This window comes from Vulpes vulpes, chromosome 14 (genome assembly GCF_048418805.1).
Source record: "Vulpes vulpes isolate BD-2025 chromosome 14, VulVul3, whole genome shotgun sequence".
In the NCBI taxonomy this organism is placed as follows: domain Eukaryota; kingdom Metazoa; phylum Chordata; class Mammalia; order Carnivora; family Canidae; genus Vulpes; species Vulpes vulpes.
The window spans coordinates 19308080-19330883 of record NC_132793.1 but is presented as its reverse complement, the minus strand read 5'-3'; positions in this window follow the sequence as shown (position 1 = coordinate 19330883).

The following is a 22804-nucleotide window of genomic DNA, read 5'->3' as shown; positions in this document are numbered from 1 at the left end:
TAAAAATGCAGTGAGCATTAACTACTAAAAAAGAAATGTTTTAGTTACTTCAAGTTATGGAAGGTTTTAAAATGATTAAAACAGTGGGTGTGAAGAATCTCATGTTTCACTTTTATAATGACTTGTTATTTTTGAAATTCACAGCTTGGATAGTAAAAGAAATGAAAGCATTTGAGTTCCAGTACTTTCCATGCTCTGCCACAACATCACCGAATGTAGAATTCATTTGCAGGCTATTCTCCTTTTCCAGTTTTCATGACCCAAAAAAGAAAAATGTGAAGATTATTTTTTCCTATTGTTCCTATTTACTGGTTTGGGGGAAACATTAAACATTATTTTCGGGAATCCAAATGGGAAGTCCATGTCCACTGACTCCAGGTGAAACCCATGTCTGTGTTCACATCTGCAATCTAAGCCCTGGAATATTCTCAGCAGAGGGCAGATGTGGGCACATCTTCATAACAAAACTTGTCTTTTCATTGAAAGCTTACTTTTCACCTGTTACAATGTATCTATAGACTTTCTCTTTCCCCCAAAAAAGGTCCAAGTCTTCCAAAGAAGTCTCATGGTCCCAATGGATGCATTCCCACTTGACTTCCCAGATAACTCCAAAGATTCACTCTTAATATTCATACCCCAGGTAGACTTGGTAACCGACAGGTGCAGAATATAGTTAAATTAGCATTTTTTATTTCCAAGTCTAGGGGCCCATATTCATGGAAAAGTTTCTGCCATTGGACAAAGAGAAAACACACTGTGGAATTCTATAGCCTTAAAGGCTCAAAGGCACTGGTTCTCAAGTTTGGCTTGAAGTCAAGATTGGTGTCATTTAGGGAAATTTGAAAACTATGGATGCCACCCCAGAGATTACAGTGTGATTGGTCCAGCAGCCTGGGCATCTGGACTTTTAAAAGCTCTCCAGGTGTTTAGAATGTGCAGCCAAGGTTGAGAACTGCTGCTCTTAGGGCAATAGCTGTGGCTCTTATCCCTGGGTGCATACTGGAAACTGGGAGACTTTGAAAGCATCCCAATTCTGCATCCCTTCCCCCATGAAACAGTAGTTCTTAAACTTTGGCACATATCAGAATCACCTGAAGGGCTTCTTAAAGCACAGACAGCTGGCCCCACCCCCAGAGTTACTGATTCAGTAGGTCTAGAGTAGGGGTTGGGAGTTTGCATTTTTAACAAGCTCTATGGTGTTATTGGCATGTGTCCTGACACCCACTTTGAGAACTGCTGCCATAGATATTATCATTTCTATAGTTTAGGGAACTTTGTATTTCTCTACCGAAAAATATCTAAAATCCACACATAAGTGCTCTATCTCTTCATTTTCAATTAATCAACCTTACACTGTAATGGAGATTTTCCATTCTTATAGATTCTTATAATCCCTTCTCCAAGGCTTTCCAGAGCAATAAGGTAGAGTGGACAGAGCACAGGACAAATCTGCTTTGAATTCCTGGCTATGCCCCTTAGTAGCAGGTGACTACAAGCACACTGCTACCCTTAGGCAGATCAACTCCTCTGTTTTTCCAGGACTCAACCAGTTTTAGCACTGAAATTCCACATCCAGGATATCCTTCAGTCCAAGGAAAACCAGGATGATTCCCTCCCCCAATCCTCCACTGCCAGAGAGCCTCCATTTTTTAACCATTTTTTAAACAAGGAAAACCAAGCAGACCTTGAAGAGTCTCTTCATGCATTTGAGATAGTATATCTAAACTGCCTTGCACAGATCAATTGCTTTGTAAAAAGTGATCGTGATTATACTCATGAAATCTTTGAAGATGAATTGCATTGAGAAGGGAAACACTATGCTTAAACACCAGGACACATTTATAGTAAGGATAATTGTAAGGCCACTGGTTTGGCCAATCCTTTTAGAGCAATTCATCTGAACTTAGGTGCACATTGAAATCATCTGGGGACATTTTAACCACCTCTCCCACCAATACCCAAATTGTACTCCAGGCAATTAAATCATAATCTCTGGTGTTGGAACTCAGACACCAGTATTTTTGAGAGCTCCTCAGGTGATTTCAACGTGCAGCCAGGGTTGAGTACCAATGTTCCATGCAGTTTGGCTCAACATGGTCTTGGAGAAACTGACAGCATCATTATGACCCAGGAACTTGCTAAACATGCAAATTCTCAGCAGTCTCTCCCTCCCAACTAGCATAATTAGAATCCTTGGAGTTGAGGCCCAGAAATCACTACTTTGTCCAGCTTTCCCATGCATGCTAACAATCACCCTTTGAATATAACAACATGATATTTCCTTGTTGCTCTAATAATGTGCTAATATTTATTGATTTGCTTTCTAGCAACCCTAGAATAAGCCATTTTTTATGGGATATTTTTGTTCTAATGTATTATAAGATTCTATTTGCAAGGATTTCAGTTAGGATGTTTGCATCAATATTTAAAAGTGAATTTGACCTGTAGTTGTTATTTTGTGCAAATTTTCCCAGGTCTTAATGTCAGTGATATCCTAGTTTGGTAAAATTCATTGAGAAATTCTTCTTATTTTATGTTTTAGACCAGTTTATATAACACTGAAGTTATGACTTCCTTGGAAATTTTAAATTCACTAGTGAAAACACACACAGCTCTGTCAACCATTCTTGGAAGTGAATCTATTACACCTTTTTAAAAAAATAGGTTTTGGTTCATAAAAAATATATTACTTCTGTTATTTCTGACCACTTATTTCACCTAGAAAACCATCCACCTTGAAATATTGCTTTCAGAAATATTGGCCTACATAAAAATATCATGTTTTTAATTGTTTCAATATTTGTATCTATGTTTTTTCTAAACCCTAAAACTGAATGTTCAGTACATAAATGTATGTTCTATATTATTTAACATTAAATACTTGATTGTATAAATTTTCCTTAGAGAATAGCTATGACTAATATCCAAAAGTTTCAATAAGTTCTATTATGAATTTCTGCTTATAGAAGGTGGTGTGATAGATCATTTAAAAAATTTTTTGAAAAAAAAAATTTTTTTTGAACAATGAAAAATAAGATCTTTATTTTCACAGCACATGATATATATATAACATATTATATGTATATATATATATATATAGTATCAACTTATAAATGAATAAATGTTTATCAACCTATAAGTAATGTCCAAGTTGTACACGTTATTGTTGTGAATTTTATTAATGAAGAGAGTTTTGCAGAATTCTTCAACTGCCAAAACCAGAAAATTATCCTCCTTCTTTCAACAAAAATAAACTTGGTTGTTTCTGTTGTGGAAACATTTGCTTTTATTAGTTTAAATTTTTCTTTGCCTAGTACTTTGAAATAAAGCATTTTATTCTTTATTATTTTAAAAATAATTATTTGTGGAAGTTAAAGAGTACACATCATGATAAAGAATAAAATTTAAAAAATGATTATTTTTCTTTCTTTTCAAAATTCATGCATGCCAAATGTAAAAAAGTTCGGGAATACAAAAAAAAAAGTAGAGAGAAGAAATTTTTAAACATCATGATTCCAACCCATTGATACAGTTACTACTTGGATAAACTCTATAATAACCTAGTTCTCTTCTTTTCATTTAACAATGTATCATGAACAAATGATTATATATTATAGTAAATAAATTTCTTGAAGTTATTTTATTATTATCTATTAGGAGATTAAAGTTCTTATCACAATTTTAATGACTTCAGAGCATTTCACACTGCAGATGTTTATTTTCATTTAAGCCTCTTGTATACCATAATATTGTTTTAAACTTCTGATATTTTAAATAATGCACAATGGGGGCACCTGATTGGCTCAGTTGGTTGAGCGTCTAAGACTCTTGGTTTCGGCTCAGGTAGTGATCTCAGTGTCATGAGATTGAGCCCCCTCCAGCTCCATGCTTGACAGGGAGTCTGCTTGGGATTCTCTCTCTCTCTCTCTCTCTCTCTCTCCCCCTCTCACCCTCCCTCCACTTGTGCTCTCTATCACTCTCTCACTAAAAATAAATAAATAAATCTTAAAATAAATAAAGCTACAATGAATATTCTTAGAAATTCATATCTGTGTACATACATAATTGTTCCCTTGGGAGAAATGTCTAAAATGGAAAATTACTGAGTTAACAAATATGAAACATATTGATAAATTACTGAGATATCTTAATTTTAGCTGTTTCTTTAAAGCAGAAATAATTAAAATTTTATATTGACCCAAGTCGATTTTTTTTTTTAAAGGAGTCATTTGCTTTGTATATATTGTTCTAGCCAGATTTTTCACTTTTGTTGTTACTGTTTTCTGGTTCTGTGTAGTTTTGCTTTTGTCTATTTTGCATTTTGTTTCCTTTCTTTCCTGGTTCCCTGTGATTTGCTAATTAAACACTAAACCCTTTTATCCCCTAGTAATTCAGAAGACATTATTTCAAGTATTTACACACTCAATTAATCTTTAGTTTTCTGATTTCTAGGTGTAATAAACTAATAAGTAACTGTCGATTCTCCATGTAAGACAGAAAAATTAATCTACCTCATTGTCCCCATGCTTTCACCTAATTTTCAGGATGTTCTTAGAAATTATGGAATTTTTAGAGCAGGCAATTATGCCACATTTTTGTTTTTATTATTTCCTTAGTTTTTTGTTTTTATTTCTCTATGATAGTAGGTGTTTGTGAAAAGTCCTTCTTTTAACTGGTCTCTCTGATTGCCAGGATACTGTTTAAAGGAAGGTTATATGAATAGTTTATTTTACTGAAGTTTGTCTTTCAGCCATTGCTGAAAATGAACAGTAGATCAGAGGAACGTCTGATCTGGTTTCTTGATCACAATCTTTTTTCCTCAAAACTGTAGACAGTTCTCTTGTGCTTTCTCATGGGTAATACTTTGGAGAATTTTGAGTTCTGTGAAATGCTTTGTAGGCCATTTTCTGTTTGTTTCCTGTAATAAATCATGCAGGAATAGTTTTCACCCCTCCAAATAGTCAGGTTTATTTATTTATTTGGATCAGGTTTTATTTAGATAATGGATTTTACTTAGTAATTGTTCCTAGGACTTTTACCCACAGACTCAGCTACTTCATTATCTTTCTTTAGAAATGCTACAAAGTCATCATACCTCTTTCACCTTCAATGTATTACATTCTGTTTTCCTAGAGTAGATTACAAAGAAGTCTAACTTCTCTATTAGACTGGGGGGTAGGTAAAAACCAGTGACCAGATCCCATTTTTTTAAGGTTGGTGTTATGGAAGGATAACTGGAAACTTTAGAGTGAGTCTCCTGAGGAGTGTTTTAGCAAGAAAATATGGGACTAAACAGATCATGGGTGAGGTTCGGCAAAGCCTTCATCCGTAGAAAGATTCTCTAGCCCTCTTATCTTCTTCCTGTGGCCAACCAGGATGCTGTTGCTAAACTGCCTTAGAAAGAGCTAGAGGGCTGCTGCCCCAGTTCCCAGAGTGCAGTCAGGAGCCATGTGCACCAGAATCATTTTGGAATGATTATTAAAAATGCAGCTTCCTAAGCCCAATCATCAAACCAGATGAATCAGAGTCATCTGGGGGCATGGTCCAGGAATCTGCAGTTTTATAAGTAACCCAAATAAATCTTAGACACATGGAAGGCTTGGAATCCCTGATTTAGATTTTCTTTCTTTTTCTTTTTTTCTTTTCTGGAAGGATATATGAAGATTACATGGAGGAATTAAAGATAAATCCCTTCTAATAGTGTAGGCAGCATATGCAGTGGTTGTATTGTGCTCTGATTACTTATCTGAACAAAATTAGACAGATATTTGGGGGATGGCTAAATGGAAACTATGAGCACTCTGTTTCCTTAGTGGCTTTTAAAGATATTCTGTGTCTTCTTAATGAACCTCTATGAATGACCTCAGTCCTCAGGAAAATTGGGCTGCTTCAAACCCACCACTTTCCTTACTTATCCTGAAGACTAAGTAACTATTAGAGCAGACATTAAACCCTAACCACCAGCAGCTATACGAGATGACTCAACTCAGGTTATAATTAGGGGAAGAAAGAGCCAGAGGGAGACCGGTGGGGGTTAGGGCAGGGCAGCTGGTTGGAGGGAGGAATGTTCCAGGTCTTCCCCAGAGAGACAGAGGCTCTCCTCAGGGACCAGCCCTGGACAGTCTCCACAGTTACTCCCTGAGACCCCTCTTCAGCCAACCAGACCCTTATGTATCCAGAAATGCCTGAAACTTAGAAGAGCAAAAAGAAATCTACTCAAATATTATGATATAGTCTAAGGTTGGATGCTCAAGAACTGTCCTGTGGATCACATTAAAGGAGAAGTGATAGAGCCAGGATTTCCAGTGTTTGAGGAGATTCAGGAGGGAGGAACCATTTTTAGAGCTAGTAGCAGTCCTAGGATAGGAAGCCCCATAGATAACAGGGGCAGAACCTGAGCCCTCGGGTTAGACTTCTCGTTGTCTCTGCTGTGCTCTGAGCCGCTCTTCTATACAACATGTGAATGGATTCTGACACCCTCTTTGGTGAATGCCAGACTCACGGACATAAAAGGACACAAAATCTCATTTTTAAAAAATACTTATTTTGAACTTTGTTCGTGAGAACCAACAAAGATTTTGGTTTGTATCAGGGAACAAAACTCAGTTCTTACTTTAACCAAAGAGGTTTCCTTATCCTCAAATACTAGTCTGGCTTGGAATGACTTAAATTGCCATTGCAAAGGGCCTGTGCCTTTCAAGAGCAACATCTTCAGGAAGGAGCCGGGGCGTGACGGACGACGGTGAAAACACAGAGCCCTCTGCCTGCAGCCGAAGCCAAAGCACAGGGCCTTCCTTTGTAAACTTGTCTCTGTGAACTTGTGTCAACTGTTCCCTGACCCAGAATCACCCAGTTAAACAAACCAGGGATTACCCTTAAACTCACACAAAACCAAACCTGCCAGGCCCTTTATAATCCTTGAGACAGTCTCTACCTGTTCATATTCATTTAGGCTCCGATGAGATGGCAATGAATGCCTCCTTTTTAGGATTCTCAGGATGCAGAGATTAGCTCAGTTTTCCCTTCAAAATGACACTTTCCAAACCATATGAGCAAAGTTTCCTTTGCAGTGGCCCATTGAATTGCAAACGAAACCAACCAGTGGTCCATGTCACTCACAAGCTATTCTAACCTCAAATCGTTGCCCTAGAAATCATGGCTGGACAAATTTGAAATACCCAAACCTGGATTAAGCCTGTAAGCTTCAATTGACTTCAATTCAAGCCCAGCTCCCTAGTTTTATCATGTATGACATTACATCACTGCATTGCAATGAAACGTATAATCAAAAAGCCAGACTCTACTTTCCTCTGGGATTTTGGAAGAGCAATTCCTTTTTAGGGGTAAAAATATGAGCTGTGACCTTTTTCTTTATGTTGTTGGTCAAGTATCAACCCAAACATTCATCCTTTCAAAGAGAGGATGCCATGCAATCAAGCCAATGCCTGGCCTGATGATTCATCCCCCCACCGCCCAAATAGCTACTTATGCAGGGTCACTTTGCAGGAAATGTCTTGGTGAACCAACTTCACTCTTCTCTCATTTGACCTTATTGGAAAGTTCAGGCAGGAAGAGACAGACTTTGACGGATCATTTTTCAGGGACTCTGAAGCTGGATGAAGAGTCAGAGGCTGGGAATATAAGAACCCAGTTGCACAGGCATGGGACTAGGGCTATGGAAAATGATTCCCAGGGTATGTAACCTAGGAACAGAGTGTGAAGTTCAGATTTGAAGATAGACACACAGGAAACTGGGTGCCCAACATAGAACTGCAGTTAGAGGAAACAAAGTAGGATTATAATTGGGGCAGATCCCTCTGGTCACAGGAGAGAGGTGAACCACAACAGACCCAGGGAAAACCACAGCTCTTGTGATTGTGAATGAACCAACATCTTCCAGACATCCAGTTCAGGGCCAGAGCTGGGATGTGTGCCTGGGCAGGTCTGAGGCCACAGGTTTGAGCATGTAGACCCATGTGCGTGGAAGACAGGACTCTGGGGCAGGGAGCCAGGCTCCCAACACAAGCTCAGACAACAAGTGCTCCCTCCCTCCAAATGTGCATCATAAAGCCAGGCCAAAGCCCATCATCTTAGTAATCCTTCATGATTCGCAAGGAGAAAAGGTGTTTTGAAAATTGACTAGGAAGGGAAGGTCTTAAAATATGCAAATCATTCCACTTGCAAACAGTTAATAATTTATAATAATCCTTATTTGCTAATAATTTGAATATTATGAACTGCAGCATGCTGGAAAGCATACTGATCCCCTTCTCTGAAAGCTGTACATGTATTCACTTTGGAGTTTTATCTTATTTTACTTCTCAGAAAAGGAGCAACCCACTGAAGGATGATAAAGCAGGTTGCTCCAGCCCACACTTTTCACTTCAATAGGAGTGATTCTGCCTTAGTCTAGGTGGATAATGAAAGACATATTGAATTTCTAACCAAAGCTCTGGGGCTGCTAGGACCACCAGGATGACACTGACCCAGGTCTCCAGGTGGTTCAGGCAATCCCAGGCCACTGGCACAAGCCAGTAAGTCATGGCTGAGCATCTGGCACCTGCCTTTGAGACAAGCAGCATCTTTTCTCGTACTGAGACATGGGCACGGTGAGAAAGGGACAGAGCTACATTACTGAATATCTACCACATACAGGCTCTGTGCCAAGTGTCTTACATCTATAGCCCCACTTAAATCTCATCTCTGTCAGGCAGGCATTGTCATTATGTCCATGAACACACATGCAGCTGGAGGCACAGGGGAGTGAAATACCTTTCCCATGGATACTAGTAGGTGGCTGCATTCATTTTCTATTGCTGCTATAACAAATGATCACAACCTTAAAACACAGATTCCTTGTCTTCCCATTCTATAGGTCGAGAGTCTGACATGGATCTATGTGGGTTCAAATCAAGGTGTCAGTGGGGTGGTGTTCCTATCTGGAGGCTCAAAGACAGGATCCATTTGCTTGACTTTTCTAGCTTCCAGAGGCCACATTGCTTGGCTTATGGGCTTCTTTCCTCCTCCTTTCAGGACTGACAATGTAGCATCTCTGACTGCTCCCATCAGCCCATCCGTTTCTCTGACTTTGACCTCCTCAGCCCCCCTCTTCCATTTTAAGAGCCCTTATGATCACATTGGACCCCCCTGGATATTCCAGGAGCTTCTCAAGATCAGCTGTTTCTAGCAACTTTAAATTCATCTGTGACTTTAATTCCCCTCTGTGGTGAAACCTAAGATGGTCTTGGTTCTAATGAGAATGTGGCCATCTTTGCCATTGTATTTCCTAACACAGTGGAACAGGTAGGATAGGCACTCAAGCAATCTGGCTCCCGAACTCACGCTTTTATTCAGAAGACAGTACTGGTAACTTAGCACATGCGTGCTAAGCATCAACATCTGTCCATGTAATGTGTGCAAGGTACATCTAAATGAAAAGTTACTCTTTCAACACTTACTGGCTTTCCTCAATGGATTCATCTTCATTTTGATGGAATCAACCATGCAAACTAACCAATATTGTTGAGACTAAAAATTATTTTAGGCTCAGATGCCCCCTCCCCATTCCTACCCCAATGACTCTCTCTCTCTCTCTCTCTCTCTCTCTCATACACACACACATCTCTAAGAGCAAGAGGTATGTGTGAAAAAACACTTATTTAATTGTGCTTATGAATAAAATATTGTTGCATTACTCAATTATGTATACATGTAACTATCCATGTGAATGTTCTTTTAATGCCATTCTCCTTCTGCTAGACTGGAAGGGCTTTGAGGGCAAGGGCTTTGCCTGTTTTTCCCTCATTATTGTGTTCCTCACACCTAGTACCTGACCCACAGATGTTCAATAAATGTCTGTTCAATAAATTCTTTAGAGATGGTACTCCATCACACCTATCATCACACTGCCACCCCGCCTTCCTCCTCATCATATCATGATCCTCATCCTCCTTATTATCATCCTCTACATCATCCTCTACATCCTCCTCCACATTATCATTCTCTACATCATCACTCCACCCCTGCTGCCATTACTACTTGCATTTCCTGCTTTCATGTCTTATACAGAAGAAAAACTCATATTTACATTTCATCATAATACTTACAGGTGGGTAGAAGAACTATCATTCCATGGCTATGTAAATTGAAGCTCAAAGAGAAGGGTGCTACCCCTAGGAAACACAGAGAAAAAGAATACGTCCCAGACCACACCTGCTGGGGCTCTAGATCCTCAATTCTAAGAAGTGGATGCCCTAAGCTTACAGCCAGGAGCCAAGAAGTGATCACAGGGAAGGGCAGTAGGGCTCCCAAGACTCCAGAGGGAAGTACTAAAAAACAAACTTGGCTTTCTCTAAGAGTTGATTTTCCTCTTACCAGTCATGAGGGGCAGGAAAAAGGTTTGCTCAGTTGCTCTCAGGACTTTCATGAGGGCATGGTAGAGTGATTATGAATGTTTGCCTTCTATGAGTTTCTGAAAGCAGGTTGACATCCTCCTGCAGATGAAGGTAGATGGGAAAGAAAAGACATGAACACTTACCAGAGTTTTTCCATAGCCTCAATGCCCTGCATGTCCTGGTCCCTGCCAATACCTCCACCTCCATGACCTAGCATATTCTTTTCTCTCTCTCTTTTCTAGCCCTGTGAGGCTTTCAGATCTCCACCTGCATGAACTCTCTCAGTTATACACTCACCAGGTGCCTTTCATTTATGAATATGTTTGCTGAGTTGTCTTTGGTTTATCCCACTAGAACAGGGATTAGCAAACTATGACCCACAGACCAACTCTAGCCCTCTACTTGTTTTGTAAATAAAGTTTTATTGCAACACAGCTATGCTCACTCATTTATATCCATTGTGGCTGCCAACAACAGAGGTGAGTAGCTGCAGCAAAAACTGCATGGCCTGCAAGGCCTGACATATTTACTATACAGTCCTTTGCAGAAAAAGTTCCTCAACCCCTGCTCTAGAATATAATAAATAACTGTGTCTATGTCTACAGACTGTCACTGATACCTAACAAATGGCCTGATCCATAGAACAGTCAAGAATTATTCTTATAATAATGAATGAGCACAATTGTAGCATGCTAGGCTATTGTAAAAAATCTCATTTCAGTCTCCCACCTTGCACTGCAATGTTTAAATGTTATCTCTATTCAGAAATTTTTTCAAAAAAGAAGAAAGAAAAATTCACGTTTGGAGAGATTTAAAATCTCAAGCAAAACTATGTATCTTACGGGCAGGAGGAAGAGGAGTCCAAGTCAGTGGGTTCTTGACACCAGGTACAAAAGGCAGCCTACATGGCGGCCTGGAGGAGGACCAGATTGTGGTGCTATCAGTGCTCTCTCTCTCAGCCAAAGGTAGGCTCACTCTGGTAGCTTCTACCTGTTGGAAATTGTTTAAGAACTTTATGTACTTTAGGAGAAACTGGTAGTTTTGTCTTCCTTATATGTATATGAGGGGCCAAATTAACCTGTCTTCCCTTTTTTGATTCTGAAAAATCCTTTCATTCCAGCTGCTTGCAATACTGGCGGGTTTCTTTCTAAAACATTGGATGTATCTAGGATGGGCCTGGTCCTAATCTCGTATCATCAGTGGAAGATGATGCATGCCTACCGCAGAGTATCATAGGAAGGCATAATTAGTGAACACCGGGTTCCAAAAATAATAATGTAGCATGTGTAGACCAATCAGAGAAATGAAAAGGTACTTGGATGTACCACCAGCCTGTGATTAGGAATGCAGAGTTTGGGGCTAACTTTTGATGAGGTAAGATGAAGAGTATATAAATCATATGATTGGAGTCATGGTTTATGGAATGTGGGAATAATATTTTACTCTAGACCTTAAAATACACCTAAATCGGGCAGCCCAGATGGCTCAGCGGTTTAGCGCCACCTTCAGCCCAGGGCATGATCCTGAAGATCCAGGATCTAGTCCCATGTCAGCCTCCCTGCATGAAGCCTGCTTCTCCTTCTGCTTGTGTTTCTGCCTCTCTCTCTCTCTTTCCTGTCTCTCATGAATAAAATAAATAAAATCTTTTTAAAAATACACCTAAATCAAACAGAGGCCTTTCTGGAATGATATAGAAAACACAACCTCTGTATGCTCCTCCTATCTTCCATCCAGCAGGTGCCAAGAGATAAGTTTAAGTAATATGAGTGGCCTATAGTCTAGTTTCCTAGAGACAAAAATTGGAAAAAAAGTGTGGTCAATATGAGGCCTTTTTTATGGATACTCAGGGAATCTCTGACTTAAACAATTTAATCAAATGTCTCAAACCCTGCAGAATTCATATTTATAATCCTTACACATACTTGAAAGAGGAACTCATCAATGCATTTGGCTGAATTAACTTAACCTGTAATATAATTTACTTATTATTTTAGCAATTGCCCATGCTAGGCACTATTCAAGACACTTTGAATGCTTTAAAGGAAGATAAAGGTTTCGTCTTCCTTATTTGTTGCGTTTGAAGTCTCTGTGGATTTCCAGATAAAGATTCTTTTTGCAAACGCTCATTGAGCACCTAATGTAAGTCAGGGCTTCTGCTAGGCACTGAATAAACCGAGGTGGAAAAGGTATGGTCCCTGTACTATAAGAATGTGCAGTCTGCTAGAAGAAAGAGACACAAAAATGATTTTAATTGGGGTACCTGGGTGGCTCAGTCAGTTAAGCATCTGCCATTGGCTCAGGTCATGATCCCAGGGTCCTGGGATTGAGCACCACATTGGGCTCCCTGCTTGGCGGGGACCATGCTTCCCCCTCTCCCTCCACCCTTCCCCCTACTCATGCTCTCCATCAAATAAGTAAATAAAACCTTTAAAAAATGATTGTAATAACATGTGGTAAGCTATTCTACAGCAATGACAAGGACAATGGCAATAATATTGATAATAATTGTTGTAAGTTATGTAGCACTTACTCTAATATAGACACTTTATAGAAATGAACTCATTAAATACTGTTATCAACCCTAAAAGGTACAGAATCATATCCTCAATTTACACATAGAGAAACTGAGACTTGAATAAGATAAGCAATTTGAAAAAGACACCACAACTAGTCAATTACAGAACTTGGACCTGTCTGACACCAAAGCCCATGCTCCTTGTTGCCATCCTACATTTCCCCACCTTCTCTACCCACTGTTAAAGTCTCTGAGATATGGATACAGTACAATGAGAGTGCAGATGATCTGTGAGATAGAAGGGGAAGAAAGGAAAGGCTCCATAGAATGGTGGATTTGAGTCAGGCCTTAAAAACTGAGGTGTCATTTGCTCAACTGTGAAACTTGGGTGCTGAGTAGCAATGGGTCAGTATAGTAAAGGTTTGAGGTCAGGAGATTTACTGCCTTTTTAGGGAATAAAGAGATTAGTACAGCTGAAAGGTGGAGTGCACTGAAAGAAGAATTGTGACCAAGGAGATATATCGGAACCAGATCATCATTGTTTCTGAGGACCAGTTATATTAAAGCCTTGTGACTATTTGCTAGGGAAGGTCCACCAACCCTTTCTAAGCAGTAGAATGACAGTGGTCAATAATATTTAAAGCTTGTAGACATATCCTCACTGCATGTATTTCCATAGTGCCTGCTGTAGTGTCTGGTACAAGGTAGCTACTCAGGAATTGTTGCATAAACTAATAAACCACATATTCTTAAAATAGCCCATTGGACAGCAATAGGGAGGATACACGAGAGAAGGAGAAGACTAGTTGGCAAAATATCCAGGAGCTAGTTGGGAAAAATAGCAAGGAAAGATCAGCAATCATGAAGAAGTTAATGTGAGAGAGACATTGGGAAGAGAATCAACAGACCTTAGTGATAGAATGACCCTATGGGCTCAGACAGACAAAGTAGTTGAGAATAATTTCTAGATTTCCTATATGTGTCTGAGGCCACAATGTGGAATCCAGAAGGAGGAAGAGAGTTGGTAATTTTGAGTCTCAGGTGCCTTTGGAAGGTTACCACACAGACTGAGGCCCTGGGAGGGAGCGACGGAGAAGACACATTCAAATGACTGCCAACAGGTTGCTCCCCTTCCTGGAGGCCTCAGAGCATCCTGGAGGCAGGGACGGCCACCCCTGATTAAAGGTAGTCCCCTGCCTCAGTGTCACACAGTATGAACAACTGTGATGGAAAGACAGAAAGAAAATCCATATCAGAGAGCCGGAAGAGCAGAGGACCAAAAATCAGCAACCTGACCATTACTGGCATGTAGTTACACTCAGTAGGAACTTCAGGCAAAGCCAGGGCAGATTTCGTTGCCTTTTCCTGTGGAAAATTTATGAAGCCCAGATTGGAGAAAATGTTCTGATAGTTTTAAGGCTGGCATTTGAAGTTGGAATGCCGTCTTGAAGTAGCACATAACGGCACAATTCAATAACTCTGACCATTGCGGAAAAATGCCATGTGCCAACAGCGATTTTCCATAATTTTGTTCAGAAAATCTGAAAGAAATGCAGAAAATGGATTTGCAGCCCTGGCAGCAGGCAGAGAAACAGTAGCAGAGGGCTGCAGGCCAGTAATTGATGTTTCAAATATCACTGAGTGCTTTGCCTGTAATTTTAGGGGAGAATGATAATAATTAAAAGCACAAACTTACAAGTCATTTCTGAGGAGGGAAAATGCTGAATGCACTTAAAGTGAAGGGGGTTTGTTGAAATGTTTAACTTTTTCCAGAGAGCTTTCAGATATGCAATGATTAGTTTTATGTTCACAGAGTGACTTTCTCCCCCAATGTTCCAAAGTGCCACAAATGGAAGATGATTAACCCATGGGATTCTCTGGGAGCCAATGATAAAGCTATGTCCATATGATATTCCCAAACGCTCGGACCTCACCTGCTTTTTGTCACAAATAGCACCCTCTTTAAAAAGATGAAATCAAGCCTTTCCCCATCCTCTAACTGTAGAATCAGTTGTTACCATAATTCAGCGTAAATTAGATTTGGGCCTTTGCTACATGACAGGTTGGAGCTGGAATCCACATTCACCCTATTAGCTCTGTAACCTCAGGCATGGTCACTCAATTGCTCTGAGCCTCTGTTTCTTCATCTGGAAAATGGGTGTAACAATAGTCCTTCCTTCTCCTAGAGTAAGTATTGAGGATGACCCAAGACAATAAAACAGCACGGTTCCCCAATTATTGGTGCTCAATAAATATTAGATGCTACGAGCATTATTGTTGCTGCTAAGATGACAAAGGCACGCTATTTTTCTAGATCTACTTATTTTTGTTGACAGAATATAATTTCCTCAACTACAATTTGACTAAATCTGTTTGACATTGCACTAGCAATAGGTCAAGACTGAAGGGAAACTCATATTCCTTTCCTAAAGGGAATCCCTTTGGTTACCAAATGCAGATACTCAGTTTTCCATGTCTCTAACCAAGCACATGGTGAATATTCTATAAATGTGCATGGAGCATACATATGTCTGCATGGGCAAATGGTGTGATCTTTCCATTGGGATAAAGGACACGGATTCTGGTACCTACTCAGATTCTGATGGCTAACCTGTGCTTCCACCAACACCACTAGCTGTGATACCTGGGTTTTTCTCAGGTGCAAGCTCTCCCTTCCTTCCAACACTGCCTGAGGGTGACCTTCTGTAGCCTGAGGGGGCTGATGTGGTAACATGGGTTGATCAGGATGCTGTGGTTAACAGATGAAGCGAACACACTAAACAAATGCTCTAATGGTAGTGGCCCACCATTAGTACTGCAGTAAATATAGTCGCTTTGTCATTTTCTTTAGCATCGTCAACCTCTTTCTGGTTCATCAGAGTGAATTTTGTTCTCCAGATCATGTTTTCTTACTTCTTTAGGTTTTCACAGATGTAACTCACCTTACCTGGTGGCTCATGATTCTGAATGTGGACTAACAAACAGCAGGAAATGAGAGGCAGGGCTTTTATTTCTTTTTTTCTCCCAATTCAAAACAGGAACTTTGATGCCTCCAAAAAATAATTGACAGCAGGTGGACCCCCTGCATAGAGGCAGGTATGTTGTTAGGCTGGTGACTCCCATCAGCCTGAGAGGTATCTCTGTCTTGACCAGCACGGCTTGGAGGCAGAACAGGAAGTCATCATGAAAACATGGTTTCTCAGCTCCTCCCTAAATGATGTGTTGACAATCTAGTCCAGCTGTATTCTTGTGCAAGAAATACTTCTATCCAACAACAAAACCAAATTTTCTGAAAGTATCTACAGCATTTCACTAATCCAGAAACTGTAGGCACTGAGTTGAGGGGAAGGGCTGTATTTCCTCTCTGGAAATGGTCTAGCATGAATAAATGAGATTGGATAAATATCCAATTCAAAGAATTTAAGGGCCTGCCAAGCAGAAGTGAGACAAGGTAAGAGATACCAGACGATCTCGTTGATTTCAATTTGTTGTGCGAAAAAGCAAATAGATTTATTTCTAATTGAACTTTCCAAGTTAAATTCTGTTGAATTTTAATCACAACTTAGTGTCAAGATGAAGGTGACTGAGTACCTATAAGGAATTAAGAACATTATAAGTAGTTTTTTTAGAAAGACAAAACATAGAGCAGAGCTATATAGGAACTCTCAGCAGGGAAGGACTCCCTGATCAGTTTACCCTGGTGACTTGGGATGGCCTAGGAGTATGTGATTGGACTGGTATCCCTGTGCCTACAAGAGTCAGAATCATTAAGTTCCTGCTTGGGCCCCTCCTTTAAATGGATGACAGATTCATCCCAATCCTCATGTGCTGAGTTTGGTGGTAGGCAAGAGGGAGGGAGGTTGTTAAATGACTCCAGACTCTAAAATACAGAAACTGAGGGAGTGAAAGGAGTACAGTGCCATTAAACAGGGGTCCCCAAACCTGGGTAGGTACCAGAGTCACCTGCTAATGTGGTATTTATGAAGCCCTACTCCAGACCAGGTAGATGTAAATCTCTTTTCTCCATGGAATTGTCTTTGAATCTTTGTCAAAGGTAGTGGGCGTATCTATGTGAACTCTAGTCTGTATTTATCGATCTATTTGCCATACTGTCTTAAGTGTTATAGCTTTATAATAAGTCTTAAAATCACACAGTTTTCACCCTGCAACTTTGTTCTTATTTTTCCAGTTGTCGTAGAAATTCTAGGTCCTTGACATTTCTGTATGGACTTTAGAATCATTTTATCAATTTCTACAAAACATCCTGCTGGGATTCCATAAAATCTGTAGCTCAGTTTGGGGAGAATTAACATCTTAACAGAACTGGGTCTTCTGACCTCTGAGCACAGCATGTCACTCAGAAATGGTATTTTAGCTTTTAGCTTAGAGATCTTTCATATCTTTTGTCAGATTCATATATGTGTGTATACATATGTGTGTATATATATATACATATATATGATGCTTTTATGAATTATATTGTTTCATTTAATTTCTGCTTCTGACTGTTTCCAGTACTTAGGAATACAACTGATTTTGGTACATTGTACTTGTTTCCTACAACCTCCCTAAACTCACCTATTCTAGCAGTCTTTTGTAGATTCATTGGATTTTTCTGCTAAATCTTTATTCCTTTTTTTCCCTATTTACTATGAGTTCAATTGCTCTTCTCTTTCCATTTTCTTAAGTTGAACATTGAGGTATTGACTGTGGATCTTTCTTATTTTCCAATAAAGGCATTTAATCCTATGAATTTCCCCCTCAATACAGCCTTAGCTACTGGCATTCCAAGAAATTTTTTATGTAGGGGCTTTCATTGTCATTGTTTGCAATACAATCTATTTTTTATATTTTGTCATTTTTACATGGATTTTCTTTTTTAGAAGTGTCTTGTTTAGTCTAGAAATATTTGGGGATTCTACAAAGACCCTTACCATCATATTTTGACTTAATCTCATTTTGGTTTACTCTATATGATCTGAATATTTTTAAATTATTAAGACTTGTTTTTTGGCCCAGATAGGTCTATCCTAGTAAATATTCTGAATGCATTTAAAAATAATGTGTATTACATGGCTATTAAGTAGAGTGTTCTATAAATGTTGATTAGGTCACTTTGCTTGACAGTTATTCAAATTTCCTATATACTTACTGATTTTCTATTTTGTGCTACCGATTTCTTTTTTTTTTTTTTTAAGATTTTATCTATTTATTCATGAGAGACACACAGAGAGAGGCGGAGACACAGGCAGAGGGAGAAGCAGGCTCCATGCAAGGAACCCAATGTGGGACTCGATCCTGGGACCCCAGGATCAGGGCCTGAGCTGAAGGCAGTGCGAAACCACTGAGCCACCTGGGCTGCCCGGTGCTACCAATTTCTAAGAGAGGAGTATTGATATCCTCAACTATAATTGTGGATTTGTCAATTTCTCCATGGCGCCCTTGGCTACTTTTTGCTCCATGTGTTTTGAAGCTATAGTCAGTGCATAGACATTTAGAATTGTTATATCCTTTTGAGGAATCAGCCACTATACCAGTATAAAATTGAAACATGTGCCCTGTTAATATTAAATTTGAAATAGACTTTGTCCGGTACTGAGGGCCTCCAAATTTCTTTGGGCTGATGTTAACATGTCACGTCTTTTTCTGCCCTTTTGTGTTTTTCCATTTGAAGTGTGTTTCCTTATAGGCAAGATAGAGTGGGATCCTCTTTTTTTAATCCAATCTGACAATCTCTGCCAATTGAGATATTTAAACCATTGACATTTAATTGTGTTATTGATAGGATTAAATTGTCTTCCCTTTGCCTTCTTTTTCTGCTTTCACTGAATTAATTGGATGTATTTTTTAATGATTCAACTTTCTCTCCTTTTTTGGATTACCATTAGCTATAGCTCTTTGCTTTGTTATTCACTGGTTACTTTAGGATTAATGGTGTATATCTTTAACTTGTCACAGTCTACCTCCAAATCATATCTTATCACTGCATATATGGTTTAAGAGTCTTATAAAAGTATACTTAAATTTCTCCCCTCTCATTCTTTAGAATATTGTTATCATACCTTTTACTATTATATTATAATAAACATAACATTACATTGTTATTATTTTTGTTCACAGGGTCGATGATTTTTTAAGAGATTTAAGATACAAGAAAAATCTCATACATTACCCATGTGTTTACTCTTTCCAATAACCTTCATAATTCGTGTAGATCCAAATTTCCATGTGACATCATTCTCCTTTGGTCTGCAGTGAAGGCCTTTAACCTTTCTTGCAATGAAGATCTATTGGTGATGAATTGTTTTCACATTTGTTCATCTGAAAAAGACTACTTTGCCAGCATCATTTTTAAAAGATCATTTTCACTGAGTATAAAATTTTAGATTGACTTTTTTTCCTTTCAGTTTCTAAAGATACTATTTAGCAAGTACTACCACTATCTTCATTTTATAAACAGGTGAATTAAAGCTTAGAAAGGTAAATTAACATTCTTAAGTTCAGAGAACTAGTAAGTGCTAGAGCCAGGATTCAAATCCAGGCTATCTGAATTTGGATTCCCCAAAAGTAGAAACATAAGGGGAACCTGTAGCTAATGTTTAATTAAGCTCCAGCTACACCAGGCTAGTTCTGTGTATCTGGTACCATGCTCCTGTGATTTACATACTTTTTCATAATATGCACCTTACAACTAGCTTCCTTTTTTTTTTTTTAAGATTTATTTCATTATTCAGAAAGAGAAAGAGGCAGAGACACAGGCAGAGGGAGAAGCAGGCTCCACACAGGAAGCGTGAGGTGGGACCTGATCCCGGGTCTCCAGGATCACACCCCCTGCTGCAGGCGGTGCTAAACCGCTGTGCCTCCGGGGCTGCCCTTCCTTTTTTTTTTTTTTTTTTTTAATCCTAAGGTACTTCTAACACTGGCTTTGTCATTCATTAGCCAAATAGGTTTTTTGTGAAGCCCAAATGAAATCTTCCATGCAAAGCCCTTGGCACAATGGCAAATATTATTTTTCCACGTATGAGTTACCCTAAATGTTAAGTCTAGCATGTCTTCAATAAAATTTTTGCTCTGGACCCAATCCAAATGAGGCCCTTTTTCTTTGTCCATCTTGACTTTAAGAAATTGGTTTTTTCCTCTGTATATTCCTGAGACTTTACACTGGAAATGTGAACTAGGCAGATTTTCCAAAAGCTAACTAGCCTATCTGGTCTCCATTTAAAGTATCAATGTGGAGTGTTTCTCCTTTGTTGGTCAACAATTATCCCTTTTAAAAATCCTTCTTTACTGGTCACTTCCTATAATGTCCACCCAGTCAGTTTCTCTGAGGTCCCCATATTGGCATTATGTCTGTCTGTCCTCATTGAAGAACTGTATAATTGTTCAAACTATTTTTTCCCTTACCCATCCCCCTGAAACCACACAAATGGCATTCTTCTAGCAGACTCATTTGAGTCTCCTTTCAGTTGCTTCCCAATGTTAACATGAAAACCAGAGTTGTATTATCATTTTCCCCATTCCAGCCACATGGAATGAAAGTCAAATTCACATATGACTTTGTTTATGTGTTTTCATTGCATCAGTCCCTGGCATTGATCTTAGAAGAAAAAAATCATTATTCTTGATTCTCCACATATATTTGGCATATACTGTGGCTTCTTTAAAAACTTGGAGGACAATGAACAGTAGAGAGGAGATAGAGGACATCAATCCATCCATCTGAGATATCTTCTCTGAACAAGAACATTCAATGTCAAAGAAAGCAAGATCCATGAATTAGGGGTTAAAGATTTCCACCATGCACAAGGCACCTTTGGTAAATGATCTCATTGAGCAACCATCACTGGGAAATCACACCCTGATTTCACACATCTCTCTCACCATTCACTGAGCCCTTGGGCTGTGTATTGACTATGTCCCCAGAGAGCAAAGACTTACATGCAAAACTGCAAACAACTCAGCAAAGTTGCTAAAAATAATTATATTTCAGTAAATGATTCTAAGCAAACAGGGAGAAAAATGTATTTAACAAAACCAGAATATCCAACAGACAACAGAGTGGAACTGAACAAAATCTTACACAAAAATAGCATTTGGGTCCCATCTGAATTTAGCAATAAGGACTATAACAATACAGTACAAATGTACCTTTTGTAGCATTTGTCATCTAACTCTGGCTCCCAGACACTTTATGGCATTAGATAATGCAGTTACAGAGAGATTTCATAGCAGAGGGACAGGAAATTAAAAGACTTAAAGTCAGGCAGGCACAGCAGTATGTCAGATGAGATCTACACACAAACCCATAGACTGACAAGGCCCACGTGATTCCAAAGGGCAGGTTGAAAAAGAGAATATTTTAGAATGACAAAGACTAGGTCCAAAGAGCATCAGAAAGGGACAAGAAGAAAGCTGCAGACCCTACAGCTACGTGTGGGACACATACCATTTTCCACCATTGCTCCAATCACTTCCACATGCTCCATTGCATTTTATCTTCACAGATCTCTCTGATATCAACATCACCCTCTTACCTTACAAGAGGGAAAAATGATGCTTGGAGAATGAAAGGGAATATCTCAAAATCAGATATCAAATACCAGAGGCAGGATTTAAGTCAAATTTTCTGACCCGTGGTTCTTAAACTTGAATGTCTATGTGGGTGTGAGAACACACATACACATCATCATCACGTGGGGAAACTTATAAAAATTACATTTCTAGCCATCACCTCCCATATACTTCTGGGGTAGGAATGTCAGGGTCTGAGGGATTTGGAGCTGATTAAGGGAAAAGGTACAACCATGGGAGTCAGTAAGACAAAACATGCTTTACTGAGCAGCACGTGCACAGGGTTGCATGTAAAGGGAAGTCCCTCACAGCATGATATCATCTAGAGGCTTCAAAGGGCCACCATCTAGAAGGGGAGGAGGGCAAAGGAACCCTCCGAGGGAGGGAGAGGGATCTGAGAGGGGGCTTGAGTGTCTAGGTGGTGTCTCTCAGCAGCAAGGCAGGAGAGTTGGGTCAGAGTTTTCCCAAGGGCAGCAGTGACTTGAAGCCTTATAACTACAAGGTCCTGTCTTATCAATAAATACAAGCTGTCAGGTGAGATTTCCAGGAGTATGCAAAGCAGGTAGGTTCTGTATGGTTAAAAATCTGCTTCTTTGGACCATTTTAAAAACAATTTGGTGTCTAAAACCTTGGATTTGGCACTGGCAGGCTTCTGAGCTAGTGAGTCTGAAGGGATGGCCAATATACAGATGCCATCTTTGGCTCCTTTATATAAGAGAGTGGGAGCCCCATTTGAGATAGATCTGTTGCAGTGCATTAGAGACCGTATTTTGAGAAAAGAAAATACTTCATATCTCATGTGTTGGGCTCTCTTCACTGCACCACAGAAATCTGAAATAGTGAATGGGCATGACCATCGATTGTCTCCCAGAAGACGGTTTGCTGAGGAGCCCAGCAGAAGGTGGTCAGTGCTGAGTCCGTGTCAGCACAGACAAATGCTGGTTGGGCCTCAGGATCTGGCTTGGGATGGGCAACATGCCCTCATCATCTTAATGAGGACCCATTCTCTCCATAGGAGCTCAACATCTGCATTCCTTCCTTATGACCCAAGTGAGAACAGTGTGCTTGAACAATGAACTTCCCAATCCAGTTAGGAGCAAACAGTGCTGTTTCGTGATTCAGTCCACCATAATCATGAAACTTTAACTATAAGCTCTTTGATGTCAGGTACCAGATTAGTTTGAGGTACAATCACATATTCAGCATTTAAATCATAATCGTACCTCCCTTGAAGGCAGTTAGTAAAGAGCATTGACTAATGAAGAAGATAGGAATATTCGGTCAGTGGGTTCCACGTATTTAGGTGGGTGCACTGAGAAATCCA